This window comes from Podarcis vaucheri, assembly GCF_965113315.1.
Source record: "Podarcis vaucheri genome assembly, chromosome: 8".
Lineage (NCBI taxonomy): Eukaryota > Metazoa > Chordata > Lepidosauria > Squamata > Lacertidae > Podarcis > Podarcis vaucheri.
This window is the reverse complement of record NC_138766.1, coordinates 4,633,406-4,657,332: the sequence shown is the minus strand read 5'-3', so window position 1 is coordinate 4,657,332 and position 23,927 is coordinate 4,633,406. Positions and strand designations below refer to the sequence as shown.

General features: G+C 46.1%; 2 long non-coding RNA genes across 4 annotated transcripts; one reads left to right on the top strand and one right to left on the bottom strand.

The window, feature by feature from the left end:
- Nucleotides 1-14: 14 nt before the first annotated feature.
- On the top strand, nucleotides 15-17,974 carry LOC309538883. Of its 3 annotated transcripts, none has more exons than XR_014222454.1 (3): nucleotides 15-549; nucleotides 14,198-14,384; nucleotides 17,765-17,974. It is a non-coding gene; the product is annotated as an uncharacterized lncRNA (long non-coding RNA). The 3 variants fall into 3 exon arrangements; XR_014222455.1 differs by lacking the exon at nucleotides 15-549 and adding an exon at nucleotides 565-1,440; XR_014222456.1 differs by lacking the exon at nucleotides 15-549 and adding an exon at nucleotides 11,106-11,351.
- Nucleotides 1,713-8,269, bottom strand: LOC309538919. Its single transcript, XR_014222502.1, has 3 exons — nucleotides 6,947-8,269; nucleotides 4,450-4,712; nucleotides 1,713-2,645 (listed from the first exon to the last, which is right to left on the bottom strand). It is a non-coding gene; the product is annotated as an uncharacterized lncRNA (long non-coding RNA).
- Nucleotides 17,975-23,927: the final 5,953 nt, after the last annotated feature.

The window sequence follows — 23,927 nt, the reverse complement described above, 5'->3', positions numbered from 1 at the left end:
CGCCTATGGAGGCATGTCTGCATCCAACACGGACCCAAGGAAGAGAGAGAGGGAAACGAAGTACAATATGCTCCTTTCTCTCCATGAGATCAGGGAAAAGGACATCACACAGAGCCCTCTCTGCCAGAGTCCCTGCTGATCAGCAATGCAGCTCTGCAGACTTAGCTCCTTTCCATGCTGCAGCTTTTAAGGGAAAGGTGTCTAGCGGGGTTCACCTTGCACAGGGCAGGAGCATAGTGTGAGTTTTTTTGTATTATTTATTTGCACCATTGCTGCGTGTGACCCTTGAGAAAGAGGTTTCTGCCCCAGGGGGCTTACGATCTTTAATAAGACACAGGGAGGTAACAGAGAAAGGTTGAGGTCCAGAGTGGATCCTAAGTCCTCCTGTGAGACATAAGCCAGGGTCTCTGAGTTTAGACTTTGGGATTCCTGGACATTTCCCATCTGTAACCTGTTCCTCTATTTGTATTTTCCTTTCTGTCTCATACTGAGAGGCTGCTGTGGCGCCATGAAGTGAGGCAAGAAGGGGAAGCCACCATGGAAGTAGTGGTATGTTAATTCCATGGGGAATCCATCCCCCCCCCATGGGCCAGGAGGTCATGGTGCCAACCTGAGTGAAACACGGCTGGGGTGGGGGCAGGCCTGACTCCCCCCAGCTGCTCACCCCCTCCTTCTGAGCCAGGGGTCGGGCCGTCATGTGTCCAGGCAGGAGCAGTGAGGTTGACAGCCAGTGGTGACGTGGGCATGGGCAGCATGGCAGGGAAGCTTGTTCTGTCCCCCTCCTTGCCTGGGTCAGCTGGCCAGGCATGCTTGCCAGTGCTCAAGCTGTCCCTGCCATAGTTTGGGGGCTGCCCTCCCACGGGGCCCTATGTCCCCACCACAGGAAGGCCCTGCCTCCGCTGGCTCGCCTTCCCCTGTGCTGCTGCTGAGCTGCTCTGTGCCAGCAGGAGAAGGAGGGAAGTGGCTGGAGGGAGGGAGCAGATTGAAGACAGGAGGGAGATGGGAAGCGGGGGGGGGGGAGAGAAAATATTGAGGGCGATGTGCCCCAGAAGAACATTACTGGGGAGGGACCACGGGATCCCTGTCCCCTAGAGTGGATTCCTGTGCCAGGAGAATACGATGTCCTTCTTCCTTCACATGGCCGTGTTTGGGAAAGGCTCTGGCCAAGCAGTAGCAGCAGCCCAGCGGTGCCGTGGGGAAACCCAGAACTTGTAGGTATGCTGAACAGGCTGGCCGGGATGGAGCCGAGATGCCCGTGCGGAGGCCAAGTGGGAGATGTTAGTAAGATCTGGTAGGGAGAAATGCCCCCTTCCCAGGTCCCCCACTCTCCTGCCCCAGACTGGGAGCCAGGCGCCTGCGGACGTCTTCTTTTGCTTTGCAGCAAGGGAAAGGTGCATCCTGGGAGGGGCTGCACCCAGACAAAGGACACCTGCCTCAGAGGTACGGGGCGGGGGAAGGAGGAGACACACGAGAAGGGTCTGCAGGATCAGGCCAAGGCCCACTTGGTCCAGCCTCCTCTTCTCCCAGGGGCCACCCAGATGCCTGTGGGAAAGCCGCAAGCAGAATTTGAGCCCAAGAGCCCTCTGCCCACCTGGGACTTCATGCAAGTGCTTTTCTCAAGCATTGTTTCCTCCATCAGGACTAGTAGCCCTTCACTGCCCTCTCCTATGCAGTCAGAGATGCTCTTCTGCTGCATCTCATGGTCATCTTGTGAGCTCAGCGGTGGGCTCTGCTTTAAGTCCCTGGGGTGGGTGTGACAGATGAATGGGCATCTGCCATTGTGTCCTGAGACCTTCCAGAGCAATTGCTGGTGTCTCTCTCTCTCTCTCTCTCTCTCTCTCTCTCTCTCACACACACACACACACACACACAGTAATGTGTAAGGCAGATTTCATGCTGCTGTCTTGTAAAACACAAGCATTCATCAGAGTTCAATGTCAGTGTTTTGTTTAAAATAGCGTTCAGTGCGGTCTGAGGAGTAATTTTGATGTTGCAGTTATCTAACATTAAAACATTGAGATATTTTCTAATGAGCTGGTTGTATACCCTCTCCAGAGTCTTTAGCCTATGTCTAAGATAGAAGCCTGGAAAGATTTCCCTGCCAAACTTGGCCTGCAAAGGCTGGGGGAGATAACAATCTGAGCCACAGAGCCAAGAAGGCTTCCCACCCTTGTGATAGGAAAACAAGCCACCAAAATACTTGGGTCATGTCAGGCATCCATTGTGGAAAAGAAGATTTCCGTTTGGGGAGTTAATTTTCGCTGACACAGAAGGTGAAAGGGCCTGCGGCTCAAAGATAGCTGTTGCTGAATCACTTGCTTCTTGCAATATAAGGCATTAGTATATATATATCAGCATGTACACAAAAAGAGAGAAACCCCAGGAATGAAGGAAACAAGCTGAAGGAAATATTGAGGAGACAGCTGAAGAACCTCTAGGATTCCCTGGCAGGGCAATTAGTTCCAGTTGCTTTATTATTGCTGCCATTTGCTGGAGCCTCTAGAGCAGGATGGTCCAACTTTTCATACCAAGTGGGCCACGCGACTACTTTGACACAGAACTTATGGGCCACACACTGCCTTCCTGCACGGGATGTGAGAAGCAAGCCCAACATTTGACACCCCACCCTCCAGCTTTGGTGCTGCCTTCTCAAGCCTGGCTAAGTAACATGCTGGGCTTTGGGAAGGTGTGAGGGCTCTGACAGGGTCCTAGAGTCTGCCCTTCTTCCCAAAGCCTAGTTAGCACTTTCCCAGCTTTGGGAAGGAGGAAGGAGGGCTCAAGGACCATGCCAGAGCCCTTACGCCTCCTTCCTAAAGTGCAGTGCTTTGCTTACTCAGCTTCGGGAAGGCAATGTGAGGGCTGGGGGGGGCGTCAAATGTTGCCGAGAGTCGCCAAAAAAAGGCATTGAGGGTAGCATGCGGCTCTTGAGCTGCACTTTGGACCAACCTGCCCTAGAGCATCTGTGTCTTTCTAGGTGTTGTTAAACCCCAACTTCCATCACTCCTTAACCAGCAATACCAATGGTCACAGATGATGGCAATTGGGAATCCAAGTACCTTGGAGGGTAACAGGTTCCCCATCCCTGCTCTGGAAAACCAGGGTTTTGAGTCTATCATTAGTAGGGAGCAGATAAAGGGACTGTGATGGAAGACTGGGAGTTCAGATAGGAGACAGACCAAGGAAGAGACCGGCCTCATTTGCTGTGGTGGCTGTCAAAGGAGGTCAAAGGGGTGCTACATACCTCCCCAAGGGTTGGTTCTTTTGCTGCACTTGTTTGTTCAACTTTTTCCTTGGGGAATCTGCCTTTGCTGTCTCTTTCCCTCTCTGCTTTGGGATACCTTGTGTAGTCATGGTGCAATGTGTTTCCTAAAAGAGATCAAGTATGTGGATGTCAGGCTTCAGGGACTCGGCTTACTCCCCCACTCCCTTTAGCAACAGAAAAGCTGAACAAAGTGAAAGGACTCTCTTACCATTTAGAGATTTTAATGAGCACAATGAGAGAACAAATAATCCATTCCTAGGATGAAGGTGCTCCCAATTAAGGATTCCACCCACTTCTCCCTTCATCATCCACGTCACTTCCATGTCTTGCAACCTGATCTTGCAACCACTTTGCTTTCTGTGCTGCCACCTTATCTACTCTCCTTGACCTTGGGCTGAGCGGATGGATGCTTTCCAGCACAAGAGAATCTGTTAACTCACTCTCTCTCAGTTCTTCTTCTCCTAGCTGTTCACCACCCAGTTCTTACCAACTTCTGTCTTCTGAACTATGTCTCTCTGCAGTCTCCTGTTCCAAATCTATACTGTCCCATTGCTCCTGAGAAGATTCAGGATCCTGGTCAGGAACAGGGGGAGAGGGAGACTCCTACCATTCCTCCTCAGTGCAGCCCTTCTCAGCATGATCCCTGACATCACCCCCCCAAGGCTCTCCTCCTCCTTCCACCCTGCTGGCTTGGGTCTAGGGGGGTGGCTTGCATGAAATGCCCTTTGCAATTCTGGTGCATGCACACGCTCTGCATACTCCCACGATCTTTCTGCTGGCCCATACCCCTTCCACCCAATTAGGTACTGCAACTTCTTCCGTCACCATCGAGAGCATAGGATTTGCTCTACTTTGTATTCCTCCTCTCCTTCCACAATGACAGGAGGCAGAGAAGCTTCCTTAGGAGTCTGGTACGGGTGCGCAGGCACCACTGGTGACAACAATGATCTGTGGAACACGGGGTGAATCTTCATGGATACAGGCAACTGGAGTCTAAAAGTCACAGGATTAATCTGGTCTATCACTTCAAACAGACCCACTCTCTGACTATCTAATTTCTTGCATCTGCCTTTTTGGGGCAAATCATGTGTTGTCAACCACACTTGATCCCCCACCTTGATCTCATTGCCAGGCTGCTGGTGAGCATCTGCTGCCTTTTTTATAGGCCTCCTTTGCACAGTCCAGACTCTCCTATAGTAACTCCTGGGTGGTTGCCAACTCATCTATGAATTCTTCTGTGGATGGCACTGACAAGGTGTCGGTTGGTGATGGAAAGGAGTGAGGATTGTATGCATAGCTAGTGAAGAAGGGGACCTGCTGAGTTGAAATATGAAGGGCATTATTGTACACGAACTCTGCTAAAGGGAGATTGGTTACCCAATCATCTTGCTGGTAGTTTACTGTCAGGTGCTGGCGTGGTTGCTCAAGAGTAAACAGGCAAGACTCCAACCTGTCTTTTCCAAGCTTTATTCTTGGTGCAAACTATTTACAGTGAAGAGCATCGTAAGTTCATATCTGGCTCAATTGCTAGCAGAATCTGGGAGTGGTCGGTCTTTATACCTCCCCCAGCATAAAAGTTGCGTCACCCCCAGCTTTTTCCGCCCCTCCCTGCGCTGAAGCCTACTGCGCAGAATGGGCGCTGGCAGGGGCCTACTTCCCGCCTCTCCAGTTTGCTCAGGCTCAGTGTTGAGGCTTTCCCTAGCATTCCCTGGTACCTGCACCTCTTCTCCACTGGAGGTGGGGTTTTCCTCCTCGCTGGAGGAGGAACTGCTTCACAAGATTTTCGGAGGATCCCTATAACACAACTGCCCTTCACCTCTGAGTTGATGGCAGTTCCCTGACATTTATGTAACAACGAAGGTATTTCTGCAACGTGGCATTAGTCGTCTCCAACTCTCCATTAGTCTTGGGATGTCTGGCAGAGGAAAGGCACAACTCCACGTTGAATAACTGCATGAGTTTCTTCCAGAACTGCGAGGTGAATTGGGTTCCACAATCTGGATCACTCTGAGTGGGAGCCCTTGCAACGTGAACATGTGGTCTACAAAGAGCTGTGCTGTTTCTTGGACTGTTGGGAGTCTCTTACATGGCACAAAGTGCACCATTTTGGTGAACAAGTCCACTACTACAACAGTCTGTGAGCACCTAGAAAGGAATGCTGTGATCACCAATAGTCAGCATGGATTTCTGAAAAATAAGTCATGTCAGACTAACCTGATCTCGTTTTTTGACAGAATTACAAGCCTGGTAGATGAAGGGAACGCAGTGGATGTAGCCTACCTTGATTTCAGCAAGGCATTTGACAAGGTGCCCCATGATATTCTTGTAAAGAAGCTGGTAAAATGCGGTCTTGACTATGCTACCACTCAGTGGATTTGTAACTGGCTGACTGACCGAACCCAAAGGGTGCTCATCAATGGTTCCTCTTCATCCTGGAGAAGAGTGACTAGTGGGGTGCCACAGGGTTCTGTCTTGGGCCCGGTCTTATTCAACATCTTTATCAACGACTTGGATGATGGACTCAAGGGCATCCTGATCAAATTTGCAGATGACACCAAACTGGGAGGGGTGGCTAACACCCCAGAGGACAGGATCACACTTCAAAACGACCTTGACAGATTAGAGAACTGGGCAAAAATAAACAAGATGAATTTTAACAGGGAGAAATGTAAAGTATTGCACTTGGGCAAAAAAAATGAGAGGCACAAATACAAGATGGGTGACACCTGGCTTGAGAGCAGTACATGTGAAAAGGATCTAGGAGTCTTGGTTGACCACAAACTTGACATGAGCCAACAGTGTGACGCGGCAGCTAAAAAAGCCAATGCAATTCTGGGCTGCATCAATAGGAGTATAGCATCTAGATCAAGGGAAGTAATAGTGCCACTGTATTCTGCTCTGGTCAGACCACACCTGGAGTACTGTGTCCAGTTCTGGGCACCACAATTCAAGAAGGACACTGACAAACTGGAACGTGTCCAGAGGAGGGCAACCAAAATGGTCAAAGGCCTGGAAACGATGCCTTATGAGGAACGGCTAAGGGAGCTGGGCATGTTTAGCTTGGAGAAGAGGAGGTTAAGGGGTGATATGATAGCCATGTTCAAATATATAAAAGGATGTCACATAGAGGAGGGAGAAAGGTTGTTTTCTGCTGCTCCGGAGAAGCGGACACGGAGCAATGGATCCAAACTACAAGAAAGAAGATTCCACCTAAACATTAGGAAGAACTTCCTGACAGTAAGAGCTGTTCGACAGTGGAATGTGCTGCCACGGAGTGTGGTGGAGTCTCCTACTTTGGAGGTCTTTAAGCAGAGGCTTGACAACCATATGTCAGGAGTGCTCTGATGGTGTTTCCTGCTTGGCAGGGGGTTGGACTCGATGGCCCTTCTGGTCTCTTCCAACTCTATGATTCTATGATTCTATGATTCTATGATTCTACTACCAGATTACTGTCTGCTGCTGTGACTTTGGTAGATCCATTATGAAGTCTATAGCAATAGTTTCCCAAGACCCTTGCGGGGTAGTTAACAATTGCAGCAACCCTGCTGGCGCTTTCTTGGGCCTCTTTGCCTGTTGAGAAGTCTTGCAGGCTCACACATATTCCTTCACCTTTTCTCATACTCTTGGCCACCAAAACTGCCGTGTCACCTGGTAAAAGGTCTTGTGCTGTCTGAAGTGATCCACTGTAGGGTTATCATGACCTTGGCTCTAAGGTCACCCACTGGAGCATAAAGAGCTTCTCCTTTGGACAATAGTCCTTCTTTCTCAGAGAAGCCCTCTGCCCCGTTGGTGTCTCCTTGCAACATTGTTAACTTGCCTCTGGCAAAGGCATCCTCTCGAGTTTGCCATTGGAAGTCTGTGACATCCCCCACTGATCCTGCAGCCAACTGTAGCTGTGTTGGCTTCAAGATATGCCTATGTACTGAGGCTGGTTCATCCTCCTAGAAAGGGCATCCATCCCCTGATTCTGCCTGCCTGCCACATGCAGGACTCTGAAATCAAACCTGGCAAAGAACTGTGCCCAGCGAATCTGTCTCCTATTCAAATGCCTTGTCGTCTGCTAATACTCTAGATTACGATGGTTAGTGCGCACCTCTACCTGGTGGTGCGCCCCTTCCAGGAAGTGTCTCCACACTTCAAAGGCTTCCTTGTTCTTCCAAATGGTGTAGTTCTGCTTGGAAGGAGTCAGCTTCCTAGAGTGGAAGGCGCATGCCATCTGGGTCTGCCTGCAACAACATCGTGACTTCTTGCCCCTCAAACAATCTGTGAGAGGTGTAGCAAGCCTCGAATAGGCTGGCACGATCTTGCAGTAGTAGTTTGTGAACCCCAATAATATCTGCAGGTTGTTCTTTCTTTTGGGTTCCTGCCATGAAACCACACTCTGCACACTCCATGTACACTCCCTCAGGCATGAGTCTGTAACCCAGGAAATCTACAGTTGAGATGTGGAATTGGCACTTTTCCAACTTAGCATAAAGCTGGTGTTCTCTCAATCACTACAGCACCTCTGTCACATGCCAGATGTGTTGCTCTGGGTCCTCTGAATAAATCAGCACAGCATCGAGGTGCACCACCATGAACCTATTCATTAGACCACTGAGGACATAGTTGATGAAGGCTTGGAACGTTGCTGTCCCTGACTGAAGTCCAAAGGGCATGACCAGATATTTGAAGCTGCCGTTTCTGGGGCAGAACATCATTTTCCACTCATCTTCCTCATTCCTGACAGTGGGTGACATACTACAGGACTGGCAAGTTGCAATCCAGAAAAAAGCTTGGAACTTGATACTAATCCCTCAAAAAATTGCATTTGTCAACTACCCAAAACCGAAGGGCTTCCTCTAATGGATAGATTGCACAATGCATTTCCTGAGCATCCTGAATGATATGGTGCCAGGAGTAGTAAAGCCAAATGATGTTGTTTCTAGAGAGTACTTCCATTATGGTGGTTATTTGGTACGAGCAATGATCACCTTTCAAGATCAAAATTTGGCCAAACGTATCCACATATCAGGGACGCGGGTGGCGCTGTGGGTAAAAGCCTCAGCGCCTAGGGCTTGCCGATCGAAAGGTCGGCGGTTCGAATCCCCGCGGCGGGGTGCGCTCCCACTGCTCGGTCCCAGCGCCTGCCAACCTAGCAGTTCGAAAGCACCCCCGGGTGCAAGTAGATAAATAGGTACCGCTTACCAGCGGGAAGGTAAACAGCGTTCCGTGTGCTGCGCTGGCTCGCCAGATGCAGCTTTGTCACGCTGGCCACGTGACCCGGAAGTGTCTCCGGACAGTGCTGGCCCCCGGCCTATAGAGTGAGATGGGCGCACAAACCCCAGAGTCTGTCTGGCCCGTTCGGGCAGGGGTACCTTTACCTTTACCTATCCACATATCAAGACATCTATTCTTAAAGGAAAGGATAGCAATACTAAGATTCTTTGAAAATAGGGTACCATTGATGCCAAATGTGATAAGCCAATGGTAGAAGAGGATCAGGAAAAATCCAAAAAGGAAAACTGACCCCTAAAGGTCTGGTCTGATAATCACAAACAAGAGACCCCAAAATTAAAAAGGAAAAGCACACCCTTACTGAGATTTCACCCCTCCCATATCCAAGAATCCCCTGAGGAGTCTGCTGATTCTCCAGAGAGGAGGAGGCATGTTCTGCTCTCTACTTATTCTGCTCCAGCACCAAATCAGTCAGTCAGTCAGTGTCGGAGAGAGAGAGAGAGACTGAGTTACAGATAGGTAGCCGTGTTGGTCTGCCATAGTCAAAATAAAAAAATTCCTTCCAGTAGCACCTTAAAGACCAACTAAGTTAGTTCTTGGTATGAGCTTTCGTGTGCATGCACACTTCTTCAGATACACTGAAACAGAAGTTGCCAGATCCTTCTATATAGTGAGAAGGTGGGGAGGGGTATTACTCAGAAGGGTGGTGGGAATGGGAGATTGGCAGATAGCTGAGATGAGCCTGTTGACGACTCTTAACGACTGCAATAGGTCTTACAGGAAAAGGCAAGGGGTGAGAAGGTGAAAAATGGCTTAGTCATGTATAATGAGATAAGAATCCAATGTCTTTGTTCAGACCAGGTCTCTCCATGGTTTTAAGTTTGGTAATGAGTTGCAATTCAGCAGCTTCTCTTTCCAGTCTATTTCTGAAATTCCTTTGTAGTAAAACAGCTACTTTGAGATCTTGTATAGAATGTCCTGGGAGATTGAAGTGTTCTCCTACTGGTTTCTCTGTTTTGTGATTCTTGATGTCAGATTTATGTCCGTTTATTCTTTGGCGTAAGGTTTGGCCTGTTTGTCCAATATAGAGAGCTGAAGGACACTGTTGGCATTTGATGGCATACACAATGTTAGACGATGAGCAATTAAATAGTCCCGAGGTGGTATGTGTGATGTTGTTGGGGCCAGTAATGGTGTTGTCCGGGTGTATGTGGCAGCAAAGTTGGCATCTGGGTTTATTGCAGGCTCTGGTGCCAGTGTCCGTGTTAAGTCTGGTTGTAGTATTATTGTGGGTTAGGAGTTGTTTAAGATTGGGTGGCTGTCTGTAGGCAATGAAAGGTCTTCCTCCCAGAGCTTGAGAAAGAGAACTGTCATTGTCCAGGAGAGGTTGTAGATCTCTGATGATGCTTTGTACTGTTTTAACTTGGGAGCTGTATGTGATGACTAGAGGTGTTCTGTTATTTTCTTTTTTGGGTCTGTCTTGCAGCAAGTTCTCTCTGGGTATCAGTCTGGCTCTGTTGATCTGTTGTCTAACTTCATCTGCTGGGTATTTTAGTTCTGAAAAGGTTTGCTGTAGATCTCTTAGGTGAGAGTCTCTGTCTGTAGAATTGGAACAGATGCGGCTGTAACGTAGTGCCTGGCTATATACAATGGACTGTTTGGTATGTTTGGGATGGTAGCTAGAGTCATGTAGATATGTTTGTCGGTCAGTTGGTTTACGGTATAAGGTGGTGTCTATGCGTCCATCCCGTATTTTTATAGTAGTGTCCAAAAAATGTATTTCTTGCATGGATTGATTCATTGTTAGGTTGATTGTGGGGTGAAAATCATTAAATTTCTGGTGAAAGGTGTCCAGGGTCTGTTGACCATGTGTCCAGATGATAAAAATATCATCAATGTATCGCAGGTACAAGAGAGGTTTGAGTGGGTAGGAGTTTAGGAAATGTTCTAAATCTGCCATGAAGATGTTGGCATACTGTGGGGCCATGCGGGTGCCCATTGCTGTGCCGCTGATCTGAAGGAACAGGCCATCACCAAATTTGAAGTTGTTGTGGGTAAGGACAAATTGGCAGAGTTTGGTGGCAAGGTCCGCTGTGGTTTTATCTGAAATGGTGTTCCTTATAGCTTGTAAACCATTGTTGTGTGGGATGTTGGTATACAGAGATTCTGCATCCATAGTAGCTAGTATAGTATTGTTGGGAAGATTATTTAAAGAGAGACTATTTATTATTTAGAGAGACTGAGTGTTAGAGATCGTGTGTAGAGATAAGGTTGCTGCTAAGAGCAGCTGCAGACACTCAGTGTAGCATTCATTTATGCTTAGACCTATTTAGCTCTGTATATAGTTGTATAATAGTTGTAGATAGAATAAAGAAGATATTCTACAGAGCTGCTCTCCGAGTTGTTTATATACTCTGCTAGAGTCTGCTGTACTCTGCTGTGCGACGACTTCTTGTGGGAGTGAATCCGGTGCTCACAACTCTAAGCTGTGAGTCCACAGCACTTTGACCTGTTCCTGTGCAGAAGGTGGTCTCTGGAAGTGCTACCCAGCTCGCCTAGCCCAGTCGGGGCTGAAGTGGATGAGTCCAGTTGGTGGCACTGGCTCTAGGGCGATGCTGACATTTGCAATGCCCTGTGAGCGAGCAAAAGGACAATTTCTTTACAGAAGAAAACACTCAAATTAGTCAATTCTGGTCATTTCCGTCCTCAATCCAAGCTGAAATTTTAGAAAGACTAGAAACATTAAGTGGGTGAACATGTGACACACTGACAGATGCCAGCCATGCCAGCAGAAAACTCCTACAGTGAAATCTGAACACCATTTAGATCCACGAGTCTTCAGTACAAGCTTAACTGGTTCCCCTACTTTAAGGTAAGGTTGCTCCAACTCTAAATCTCACCACCCACAGGTCTTCATGCAGTTGTCCAGCAGAAAATGCCGGGTCCAAAGTGTGACATGCAATTTATTTTAGGCTGATCATATGCTGACATAGTCCTGTGGTTGCCATGGTGCCCATGATGTTCTGAGTGGCTTCTGCTGAGCTTCCCTCAACATGGATGTTGGTCTTTCAGAACCAACAGCCCATGGGGGCTCCTTAACATCTCCACCAGCTCAGGCAGGGTGATAGTTGGGCAGGCAGCAGCATAGTTGGTACATCTGCAGAGTCCGCATCTTGTCCCCTGCACTGAAAGCTAGGTACAAGAACACAAGACCAGGGCTGTTCTGGGTAGAACCGTGGAGAAGGAAACTGAACTGCTCTTCCTAGCCATTAAGTCTGTATTGGTGCTGCACCAATAATCTAGGATTACAGAACTGGGACAGACTGAGTCCCCATCCCCAGCTCATCCACCAAATTATTGATTATGCAAGCCAGGTTGGCTCCTCCCCACATCAGCTGTCACCTAGCAGCAGCCATTCCATTGGCTTACAGCAAAGGGAGAGGTGGGAGGCAAAGCTACTCCACCAGTTCTGTTGAGACAACAGCAATTCTTTGATCCTCCTTTCCTCAAACTGTTTCCATTCCAGCTGATCATATTCAGCTAAAAACCAATGCATGTTTGCTTTTTCCTCCTCCCTCCCAATCCCTTTCCCCTTTGTGTCATGCACCCTAGAGATAAGCTTGAGGCAGAGACTGTCATCCCAGATGGGGTTTGCAAAGTCAAACAAACAATAATCCTGTATTAGAGTTGTTTTACCCTTGTATCAGCCTGGCATTTAGCAGCAGCGCCTCAAGATTTGCCAGCTTGTTGATAAAACAGTGAGGGTAATTGTGGATCAAAAGGGACCAGAAGCTGCAAGCAGGCTTTATTTACCTGTTGGGTTATTGGAACATTCCCCTCACCTAAGAAACTGGCATCATATGCTCTGAGCAGTTACTAAGCAGTAGCATGACATGTGCCATATGAACATAATAAAGGCAAAAACACACCTCCACCTCCCCAAGGATCATAATAAGCCAATTTTTGCAATCCTCTCTCTTACCAGTGATGGAATGGTCCCTCTTCCTTCCTCATCTGTCAGGCTGGGGCAGACTTCTACTATCTATTTCCTGCACCGTTAGATCCATTCTCATACTAGACCATACGTTTGTTAATGCCATAGGAATGGTCACTCCCATATTCCTTTTACTCTGAAGGCACACACTGGGAAGCTGAAGGTTGTCAAAACACACATTCGGAGGTCATGAAAAACCACAAATTTAATTCTTGATGAGGAAGAAATGAAAGTATGAAAGAAATGAAGTATGAAAGTGTAGTGTGGAAATAATTGTCCCTTAGCCAATAAAACTTTCCTCTCTCCTGTGGACAGTAGTCTATACCGACACCTTGTCTCTCACATGCCATGGTGGTTTCTTGCTGCTGTCACTGTCTGCCATTTCCCATCACTGTTTCCTCTCAGCAGCCCACGCAGAAGCAAAGGGGCACAAGAGAAATTGACACAAGGATGCCTGGTGCTCCCTGTTGGGCAGCTGGGCTCTTGAGATGTGGTTCAGCGCACAGGGGTCCCCCTCCTGCGGTGGCACTATGACGGGCTTGCCATAATGTGGACTGGTACATTTCTCTGGGAATCTAACTTAAGGGGAAAGGGAACTGTCACATCTTGCTCTGTGAAGAAACCTAATTAGACAGCTCTGCGGGAGCCTGAGAAGCAGAAGACAGTGTGTGGAGAAGGCAGACTTGTATCAAGAGGCCAGGGAGCCTTGTGGCGGACTGTTCAGCGCAGGGTGAATAACACAGTCTAAACTCTTCCCAAACAAACTGGTAATAGAACTTCCATCAATGCAAGTTTGGAATTAAGTGGACAGTCATCAAGCAATTATTTGTTGGTGGGCTGTTTTGATACCAACTCTGGCACACTCTACTGCATGCTTCCCTCAATGTCTCTGCTGCTCACCAGCATTCTCAGTTCAGATGCTCAATATGTAAAAGGCTGGTTTGTAAATGGAAATGTTGCAGTTGACATTGGTGTCCATTGTAAGAGGTGAAGGACAAGCATGATCCCTTTCAGGCTTAGGCCCAGCAAACTGGGGGAGAGCAAGGAGGGTGTGAAGGAGGCTGGTGGGGAATCAGATTGTGGGGTCTCTGTGTGTGTGTGTGTGTGTGTGTGTGCGCGCGCACACACACACACACACACACACACACACACGTCTTCCTAGTTCCCTCTGCTGCCAACTTGCTTCCACTGCCTTCATTCTCCAAAGACAACTCTTTCCTCTTTGTGCCTAAAACCCATTAAGGGAGACAACTGGCAGACTTGCCCCAGGGGCCCATGGGCAAGGGGGCCTGAACTCTTCTCCCATCTGGGACTTAATCCCCCACAGCCCCTCTTCTGAAGTGCTTTTCTGTCAACCAGGGTCACTTCCAGTATTGCAACCTTGTCTGGAAGAAAAGATACCTGGAGAGAAGGCCTGTGTGGAGGCGACAGGGAGAGTGTTCTACCCTTCTCACCTAAACATGCCCTTTTTACTTTTAAAATTTCCAGGACTGGAGCTCTTCTGTGACTATACACACTCTGTTCCTAGCACATTCTAGGTTAGAACCCCGTTCCACTATCATTTCTTTCCAGTCTTCCGCAAGGTCTTCCTGACTTAGTGGGCTGACTCACTCTATGCAAGTGACCCCTAGATGATTCACTGCTGATAGTTTGAACAGACCCAACGGAAAAGCATGGCCTTGACCTCTTGAGGACTGCTCTCATTAATGCTCTTCTTTGATCAGTGAGGGTCCATTCACAGTTGGAAAGTGCCCTCCAAACCTTCAGTCCTGAAGTGATGTCCCTGCCTCAGTTATCTCCAGTGAAACTGAAAATCTCCAGTGAAATGCAAGGCCTAGAGAGGGAGCCACCTGGCAATGACAATAGTTGTGCCTTGTGGACCAGTTCAAGGTCCCAGGAGGCTTAAAGTAGGTGAGTGACAAACCTAACTAATTGGCAGGACAGTTGCTATTGCTCATTTTTATTTCTTCTCTCAGAAGAGATTTCCCTTGCATTTCTTTCCTCCTCTTCTGCCCTTTAGCATTGTGTGTGAAATTTGCAACCCCTTGGGATCCATTTCCATATTTGCTGTGCCAATTACTCCTCTAGCAGGAAATGCCCCTTTATAACAGAAAGCTTGGCCAGGTTGACTCTCCGGTGCTTTGTCAACAAACTCATGCATGTAAGCTAATTAAATTACATGCCGTGCCAAATACTAAATCATGTGTCTGTCTGTTGGGGCGGGGGGAGTGTCTGCCACAGAACTAGCAGTTGTAGATGATTTTCAGAAGAAAAATAGAGAACTGAAAACCTGACGTGTCACTAGGCCAAACAAGGCCGTCTGTGGGAAATACACACAGTTGTTGTTTGTGTGGGTCTGTGCCCGTTGTGTATTTTTAATATGGAAGGGAGCTGAAGGGAGCTGCCAATTAGATCAAAGCTGTGTGTGTGTGTGATTACCCTGTAAACAATTTGTCCACTCAAAATTGCCCTGTATAAGCTGCTTTTCTTCCCATAATGACAGGGACTGGCAGGACACTGAGCAGTGTGCACTGGGGGAAGGGGGACTGGGGCGTGACTTGTGAGAGTGGGCCAGTGATTTGTGGGACCTGTACTGGCCAGAAGACAAGTGTTGGAGGCAGGGGAGGCTTCAGAGCTGGAGGATGGAGGACAGGATGGGTTGGAAGAAGGGCTGGAAGAGGCAGGTCAGGCAAATGAAGGGCTGGGTGCTCCCCCCTCCCCCACCCTCTCCTGAACCACTATGTCATGGACTGGTTGGACGCAGAGGAATGGTGGGAGAAGCCAGCTGGGGAATCACCAAGGGAAGAAGGTTCAGAGCCCAGGGACTGGTGGTGGCACAATGAGTGGTCAGAGGGAGAAAACGTGGAAGAGGAGGTGTCAGAAGCTGAAGAGGTAACAGGGAGCCAGGGAGTATATGGCAGAGAGATGTCCGGAATCAGAGGCAGAAGCTGATCAGGGGAGGAGGAAGACCAAGAGGCAGAGATGAGTCACAGGTGTCTCCCTCTCCTGCTGTGACCTCCACTCCGCACTTATCTCCCAGAACCAGAAGAAGCATAAAAAGGGTGGAGGAGAGGTTGGCTTCATGGAGACGCAGTCTCTGATTGCTTGGAAAAGGCCCTGGAGAGGAGGGGACTTAGACGGCTGTGAGTAGGAGGGGATCCCTGGGACAAGACCTGCCGGGAATTAGTTGCTGTGCTCATTGGGCCTGGCACTCTGTCAAGTCTGTGCAGATTGTGTTCTTGCTAATAAAGAGTTAACTCCAATGTGCATGGTGTGATTTGCTATTGGCTCACTCCTGAGGAGGGTATTGAAGAGATAGCTTCCACACAGGCACAGTCTCTGGCTGTGTGTGCGCAGCCCATCAGGGGAAGGTACATAAACTGGTGGAGGGGGAGTGGCCTCCTGTTACTGCAACTGCTTCATAGAGAGCAGACCTGGGAATAGCTGCACAGATTCTAGACTCCTGTGTGTGGGTATTTGGAGCCACAGAAACTACTGTAAGTGTCTGCTTTTGACAATTATGAGTTAACTATGTGCCAAGTGCATTTCTTTGGCTGGGGAGCATCCGTGACAGATAAGGACAGGATGAGAAACTCTCTCCATCTCTGGCTTGGTCTGATGAGAGTTGGAAGTCCAACAGCATCTGGAGAGGCATAAGCCCCCAGCCCTTCCGTATGGGGGTGGGAAAGGTGTAGCATAACCTTCTCCCTGCCATGCTACTTAACTGCATGTAAGAGCTAGTTTTTTCCATGCGGCAGCATTCAAAATTATGATCCCCCTCAATCTGTATTCTGATGTAGTGAAAGCAGCAAAACCCTGCCTAGGTGCTCAACTTTCCCTCCTCCACTCTCTGCCCCAGGCTGTTTTCTCCCAGCCCAACTCCAACACCGATGTGAGGAAACCTGGGGAGATGAAGGGATGGGTTATAGCAGGGGTGGGTACAGTATGGGTCCCAATTTGGCTGGTGAGGTCATTTGCCTGGTACCATGCCCACCTGCCCCACACATGATCAGGTGCAGGCAGGTAGAGTAGTGCTGCATTGACTGTGCGACTGCACTCCTCATGGTCTAATGGGCAACGCGTTCAAGTTTGCTGTATAATCCTCACAGTGAGGTGAGGGTTTGGCTCCTCTCACCCACACCTCCCTTTTCATGTTAAATTTAGACCTTCTCATCTCCACTTGAGACATGAATGATGCTGATAGATAAATAAGCAACATCACTGCCTCTGCCATCTCTAGTTTGGCCTTGAATGCTTACTTAATTGTCATGGACTTTAACCCCCCACATTATCTAACCCTGTCCTGGCAGCTGACTCTTAAGCATCTTATGTGCTTTCATGTAAGTGTGGGCCCTGTGTCATGAATTCTGATGTGAATGGCAGAGCAGTTAGTGATGTCACGGCCTCAAGATCCATGCACACATTCTGCATGCCATTAAGAAAGCAGGACTTTTCATGAGTTAGAATCCATTCCATCCAAAACACACTTTCCTAATAACCTATTAGATGAAACGATGTCAATTCTATGCAATCTAATTATAAATGTAGAGCAGCACACTGCAAATTTCCTATCCCATTCTAGCAAGTTGCCAAACACAGGCATAATCTCACATTTCCATTTGGTTGTGGTTTCTAATGTTTGTTTGTTTTGGTTAGTGTGCATTTTTTCAAATATTGGAGCAATTAAGTTGGCTAAATGTACAGAGCTTTGCAAATGTAACTTGGTTTCATTTCCACAAGAAATGAGAAGTCAGGAACATTTACTTTGGAAGACTGAGAACTCTGTTGACTTTATGCACTTATTTGGAGGGAGGGGGAAATGTCACAGAATTGTAGAGTTTGAAGGTACTCCCAGCGATCATCTAGTCCAGTGCCCGGCAATGAAGGAATCTCAAATAGATCATACATGACAGAGGACCACCCAACTTCTGCTTAAAAACCTCCAAGGAAGAAGAGTCCACCACCTTCCAAGGGAGTCAGTTCCACTGCTGAACAGCTGTTACTGCCAGAAAGTTCTTTCTGGTGGAGTCTGAATCTCCTTTCTTGTAACGTGAAAATATTGGTTTGGTCCTGGCCTCCAAAGCAGGAGAAAACAAGTTTGCTCCATCCTCCAGCCCTTTAGATATTTGAAAATGGCTGTCATCTCCTCTCGGGTTCCTCTACGAGGCTAAACATACCTAACTCCCTCAACCATCCCTCATAAGACATGGTTTCCAGACCCTTGATCATCTTGGTTGCCCTCCTTTGCACACATTCCAGTTTGTCAATATATTTCCTCGTATCATTTACAGGATGATACAGATGGCTCACCCTGGCATAGTTCAGTCGTGTAGATGAGTTGGTATCATCCTGCCAAGCAGAGGCTTCTACACCTGATCAGAATTCTGGGGACACAGAGGAGAAGTCAAATTCTTTTTGGCTGGACAATACAGATGACTGAAATATACTGTCCACTTTCAGTATACTGTAGTGGTTTACTTAGTAGAGAATTGCCTTTCATCACCTTTGGTCATTTGCATCTTAATCACCTTTAGTCATTTGCATCTTTACTTTGTGGCTAAGATGGAAGCTGAACCCAGAAGTTCATGACCACGCACAGATTAGGAGAGGGTGCCCTGAACAACTCATTTCCTATGGATGATTTGAGGAGTGGCAGGACCTCAAACTCTGTAACAATTGCCTCTACAAAAAAGTGCTGCATAGACACCTCCACAATCCTAGGCAGCCACACCTGAAATGCGACAAGCACTACAGGCTCTAAAAGCTATATAATGATGCTTTACGTGACTCAAAGGATTATAGGCCAGGAGGTCACAAAGTCCTTTCAACGCCAAAAAGCAGGTTCCTCTACACCAGTAACCTAGAAATTAGTCTGCACAGCCCAAGCCCTTAGCGTGGAAGAGGCAGAGGCACTGCCCCAAGGAGCCTACACAGCAGTTAGCTCCTCATGACTAAAACAAATATTTGCATGTGAATGTGCTCAGTTTACCTTTTGGTTTCTGTTTTGTTGATGCTGTTAATATTGTTTCATATATTATAAATGGTGTATTGATTTGTTAATCATATAATAATGACTTTTGCTTTAATTGTGATTCTTAGCTTATTTTTTAGTTGTTGCTTTGTTAAGAGTGTTTTATAGATTGTAGATACTATTTATGCTATATTTGTGATGTATGTTCATCATGTTATTGTTATTTATTGTTTGTAAGCCACTTTTGGATTCATTTAATGAAAAGTGCTTGCATTCATCCCCAGTATCTCCTGGCCTCATTCTTGTTTTATTCCTTTTGCCTCTACCCTCTTCCCCCTCCCTAAATTGAAATGTGGATTAAAAGCTTATTGAGTCAGGCCTGTCTTTTGTTGCATTGCATTGCTCTGTAAAGGATCCTGTACTGACGGTGTATAACAGGATTGGGCCAAAGATACACAGGTGTCCACCAGTTTGCCACTGCCCAATTTGCAGGAGACTCCCAGATGCTTGCTGGTTGCTGGGTTTTATTTATTTATTTTTTAAAAAGAACATGCCCAAGGTGGGTTTTGTTCCTTGTAAGGCATTTATTATACGCCTAAGCAAGAGAGCATGTTCAGGATCACTGAACATGGATTAGTTTATGCCTAAATTGTTAAGAGATCCTGGAAAACAACTATTGTTTTGTAAAGTCAAAATACATTGTTGAAACACAATCGTTCTAGACTGGGACCATTCTGATCTTCAGGGATGAGCAGGAAAAGGAGAAGCAAAATGAGTGAATTTTTTCTCACATTTAGTGGCTTGCAATCTTTCGCTTATTTATCGGGCGGGGGGATACATTAAAGCCATAGATGCATAATTGTTTACAGGGCAGCACACACAATTATATTAAAAACAATATAAATAATATTGTTTAACAGTATAACAGTAAGAAAAGACTGGAGAAAGGGTAGGCCTTGTCCAATCCATTACTGATCCCAATTTTAACACAAGCCAGAAACGAGACTGAAGTGGATCCAGGTAATTGGTCTCATCCAAGAACGACTGGCGTTTCACTGCAATCATTTGCATATTTGTTGGTTTTTACCTTCCTGCCCTGATACACGCTCTCAGGATGGCTTATAGCAGTTTCCCCTAAGTTTTAACAGTACCATCTCTATGGAGCTCCCAATCTATAAAACCTAATTGCTTGAGCATTTTGCCCAAGAAGGGGATGTCTGTAACTGGGAAGGAGATGCCCTGGGGCCTAAGGAGAATCTTCTTCAGGAACATTGACACAACTACCTGTCTCAAGGTGATTGGGAATGTCCAATGTGAAGCATTACTGGCAGGTGTCAATCAAGCATGCAGCAGGCGTTAGTCCTCCAGGCACCTTGTCCACTTCCTCATATTGCAATAACTGAAATCCATTCAATAAAATACCGTACTGCAATCACTCCTACAGCGTAGGCTGCATAATGAGCTTTTATCCATTATCTCCCACTTGCATTCTAGCCATTTTCCTGTCTATCGCGTTTTTCTCAGTTCTCTCTGGTAAAGCAAAGTTTTAGTTAAGACCACCTGACCTTGTATTTTTTGCGTTGACTAGTAATAGGTATATACCTCACATCAAACTCAGTTTGACAGCTGATGTCATGTGATGTCATAGGAAGTACCTACTCACGGGACATTTTTGACTCTACAATGCTCATTCAGAATCGCTTCCATGACTTTACCCCCATCCCAGTTATATTTATACTTTATAGCTGTTATGTATCCAGCATCTAACTCCCTCAGCCAGTCTATGATATACTTGGGGCACTTGCCACAAATTCTGCCTTAGAGCCTTGGCTATGAGGAAGAACCAGATTACTGATGGTGCTGTTGCCATGGTTTCCATGAAAGCAACACATGACCCAAATGTTTTGATCAAAGGATCCTGTGGAAAGCAGGATCTGATACACTGGCAGCTTTAGAAAATTGTTCAGCTGAATTCATTTTCAAAAGGATTTAAAAACAAAACAAAAAACCCCATATTTATTGTTCTGTGATTATAGGACTCACACTTCATTTTGATGACAAAGGTAAAGGGAAAGGACTCCTAGATGGTTAAGTCCAGCCAAACTTGACTATGGGGTGTGGTGCTCATCTTGCTTCAGGCTGAGGGAGCCGGCGTTTGTTCACAGACAACTTTCCGGGTCATGTGCCCAGCAGGACTAAACCGCTTTTGGCGCAACAGGACACTGTGGTGGAAACTAGAGCACATGAAAACGCTGTTTACCTTCCTGCCACAGTGGTACCTACTTATCTACTTGCACTGGTGGGCTTTCAAACTGCTAGGTTGGCAGGAGCTGGGAGCGAGCAATGGGAGCTCAGCCCATTGTGGGAATTCAAATCACCAGCCTTCCAATCGGCAAGCCCAAGAGGCTCAGTGGTTTAGACCACAGCAACACCTACTCCCTCTATGACAGACTAATGCAAATTGAGGAAAAAAGCTTTTAAATAAGACAATCTTCACCTATTTCCTTTTACTGCAATCTACTGCATGCCTTCTTGAGTCAGTGAAACAGTGGGATACATAGCATTTCAAAATGAATTAATTAAAATATTACTATAATTGTAGTAATATTCATGTGCTTAAAAAGAAGAGATTATTTTCTTTTTTAAAATTGTTTTCACTGAAATATTTTCAATACATATAGAGTCTCTCTTTTCAGTTCATAGAGTCCTGTCTACAGGTCTGTTAAATTTGGTGTGAGACACTGTTATCATGGGCACTGTGAGAGGAGAAGGATGTGGCGAGAGAGAGGGGGGAGAAAGAAGGGGGGGTAGAAGATGACCGTATTTTCAACCCATAAAAGGAAAAGTTCTGTACAATCTAATTGAGATAGAATTGTAAATAAATAATGAATATATAATACTAATATATATAAATATAAATAAATAAATAAATTAGACTAAAAACTGGAAAAGACCAAGAACAATATGTTTTATGATGCAATTGTATGCACCTCAACTCAGAAATATAAATGAATCATGGTTGTTTTAAATTGGCAGGTTATTGCACTGTGCTCTGCCCTTAGATTTGCTTGTTTCATGACATTGTCAAGGTACAAAGAGCCTGAAATACACAGAAACCAAGGAGGAGAACTGTAGAGAGGTCAGAGCTCAAATACTAGTAAAAGCTAAAGAGAATGAGTACATTTGAAGGTAAGTCACTGATTCTTACATAGGAAAAGTAACCAGTGGAGTGAATTTGTTTTGAAACATGCAGAAACATCGCCACATCTGCATGCAGAAGACAAGCAGGTGAGTGGTACAATTCAAAGCAAAAACAAGAAACTTAAGCTGGAAATAGGGGAGACTGACTAAGACGGTAATCCAATGCACGTTTACCTGGGAGCAAGTCCCACTGAATTTACGTCTATGTTAACATGTATAGGATTATACTGTACAGAGATTACAGTAATCCTTTCAGGACAAAATTAGGGAGGAACTAAAATATAAGCAGAATCAACAGCAAGGGGATTTTTTATTTTTATTTTTTAGCAATATTTGATCACTGAAAAAGATAAGTAAGTAAAGGTGAAATGTGATATGATCAAAAATAATACCAAGCTCTCGAGCACCAAGAAAAATAAACAAAAGGAAAAGGAAAGGAAGAGTCTGAATGATAAAAGAATGAAATCCTCTCTTTGAAAGAAGTGCAGAGCAATTATTCATAAGTTTTAACTAGAAGTGGAAGTCCTGGAGCACCTCCAGACTGTCACTATTTTTCATAGAATCAAAGAATTGCAGAGTTGGAAGGAACCCCAAGGGTCATCTAGTCCAACCCCCTGCAATGCAGGAATCTCAACTAGTCCATACATAACAGATGGCCATCCAACCTCTGTTTAAAAACCTCCAAGGAAGAAGAGTCCATCACCTCCCAAGGGAGTCCATTCCACTGTTGAACAGCTCCTACTGCCAGAAAGGTCTTCCTGGTGTTTAGTTGGAATCTCCTTTCTTGTAACTTGAGGCCATTGATTTGGGTCCTGCCCTCTGAAGCAGGAGAAAGCAAGCTTGCTCCATCCTCCATGGGACAGTCTTTTGGATATTTGAAGGTGGCCATATATCTCCTCTCAGTCTCCTCTTTCCCAGACTAAACATACCCAGCTCTTTCAGCTGTTCCTTGCAAGGCTTGGTTTCCAGGTCCCTGACCATCTTGGTTGCCCTCCTCTATACACGTTCCAGGTTGTCAATATCGTTCTTAAATGGTGGCACCCAGAATTGGACACTGCACTCCAGGTGTGGTCTGAACAAAGGGGCTATGACTGTCTCTTTTTTCAGTTACATTTTCCATAGCTCAGTTTCATTTGTTTAGACATTAGGGTTACATTAGGAAGAAAAGGGGAGAAGAGGTGGAGGGGGCCATGGTGGGTGGGGGTGGGGTCAGGAGGCGAGGTTTCTATTTTGCTTAATGTATGTGTGGGGTTTTGTGTCAGCATCATTTGTGCAGGTTCTCTTTGCTATTCACTTGTGTTCCTTTGATGGTGAGAGAAATTGGGTTTGGCCTAGGGTGCGGTTGCTTCTTTGTGGTTGGCTGTGGTGAACTTTGTTTTTGTGTGTGAGTGGGGTGTGTGTGTGTTTGAATCAGGTTAGCCATATTGATTTGTATGCTGTTGGTGGATTACTGTCGTTGTCTTGTTGGGCTGTGTATGGTTGTTGCAGCCTTGAATAGCACTAGGGCAGGTTGTACCCCTCAACCTGTACCCCTCAATCCCTTTTGCAGGCGGTTGACAAGTTAAAGTGTATTAAAGGGCTCTGATGCTCTAGCACAATAAATGCAACTTTAAAAACAACCAAATTTTTTGCAGTTTAGAAAGTGATGGAGACACGCACTGAAAAGTGTGGGAAGAATAAATGATTAATGGGAAAGACATGGGGACAATAAAAAGGAATGAATGCAGGATGAATGCTCATTGTCATATATTGGAAAAAATTTTGGGATGAATGAATGCTCAATAAATACTTTGAGAAAGCAAATCAGGTGAATGCTTTATAAACAGGTTGTCTGGAGGGAGCTGTACTGTGTGCAATGAGGTTTACTCCCAGGTGGTTAGTATAGGATTGCAGCCGGCTCAAAAAAAGTAGAAAAGAACTGAATACTACTGGCAGAGAGAAGATAATTAATGCCAAAAAATGCACAAGAGGTTTGAAAGGACAAAAATAAAGGATAAAAAGCACAAAATATGAAACTGAGTCTTGTGGAACCCTGAGAAACTGATTAAAGAACTATTAACAGAAACATGATGTATACTTAGAAAGATAAAAGGAAAAAGCCAAGACAGAACCGAACTGTGAAAACCAAGTTCATACTATGAAAATGATCAGAAACAATGAAAGTGAGGATATATCAAGAAGATTAGTTAATGAAACAAACAGCAATATCCTATACTCAGGATCTGCCAGGTGAAGGGTTTGGCAGTGGCAAGCTGCCACTGTGGCAGCTATGCTGGAAGAGC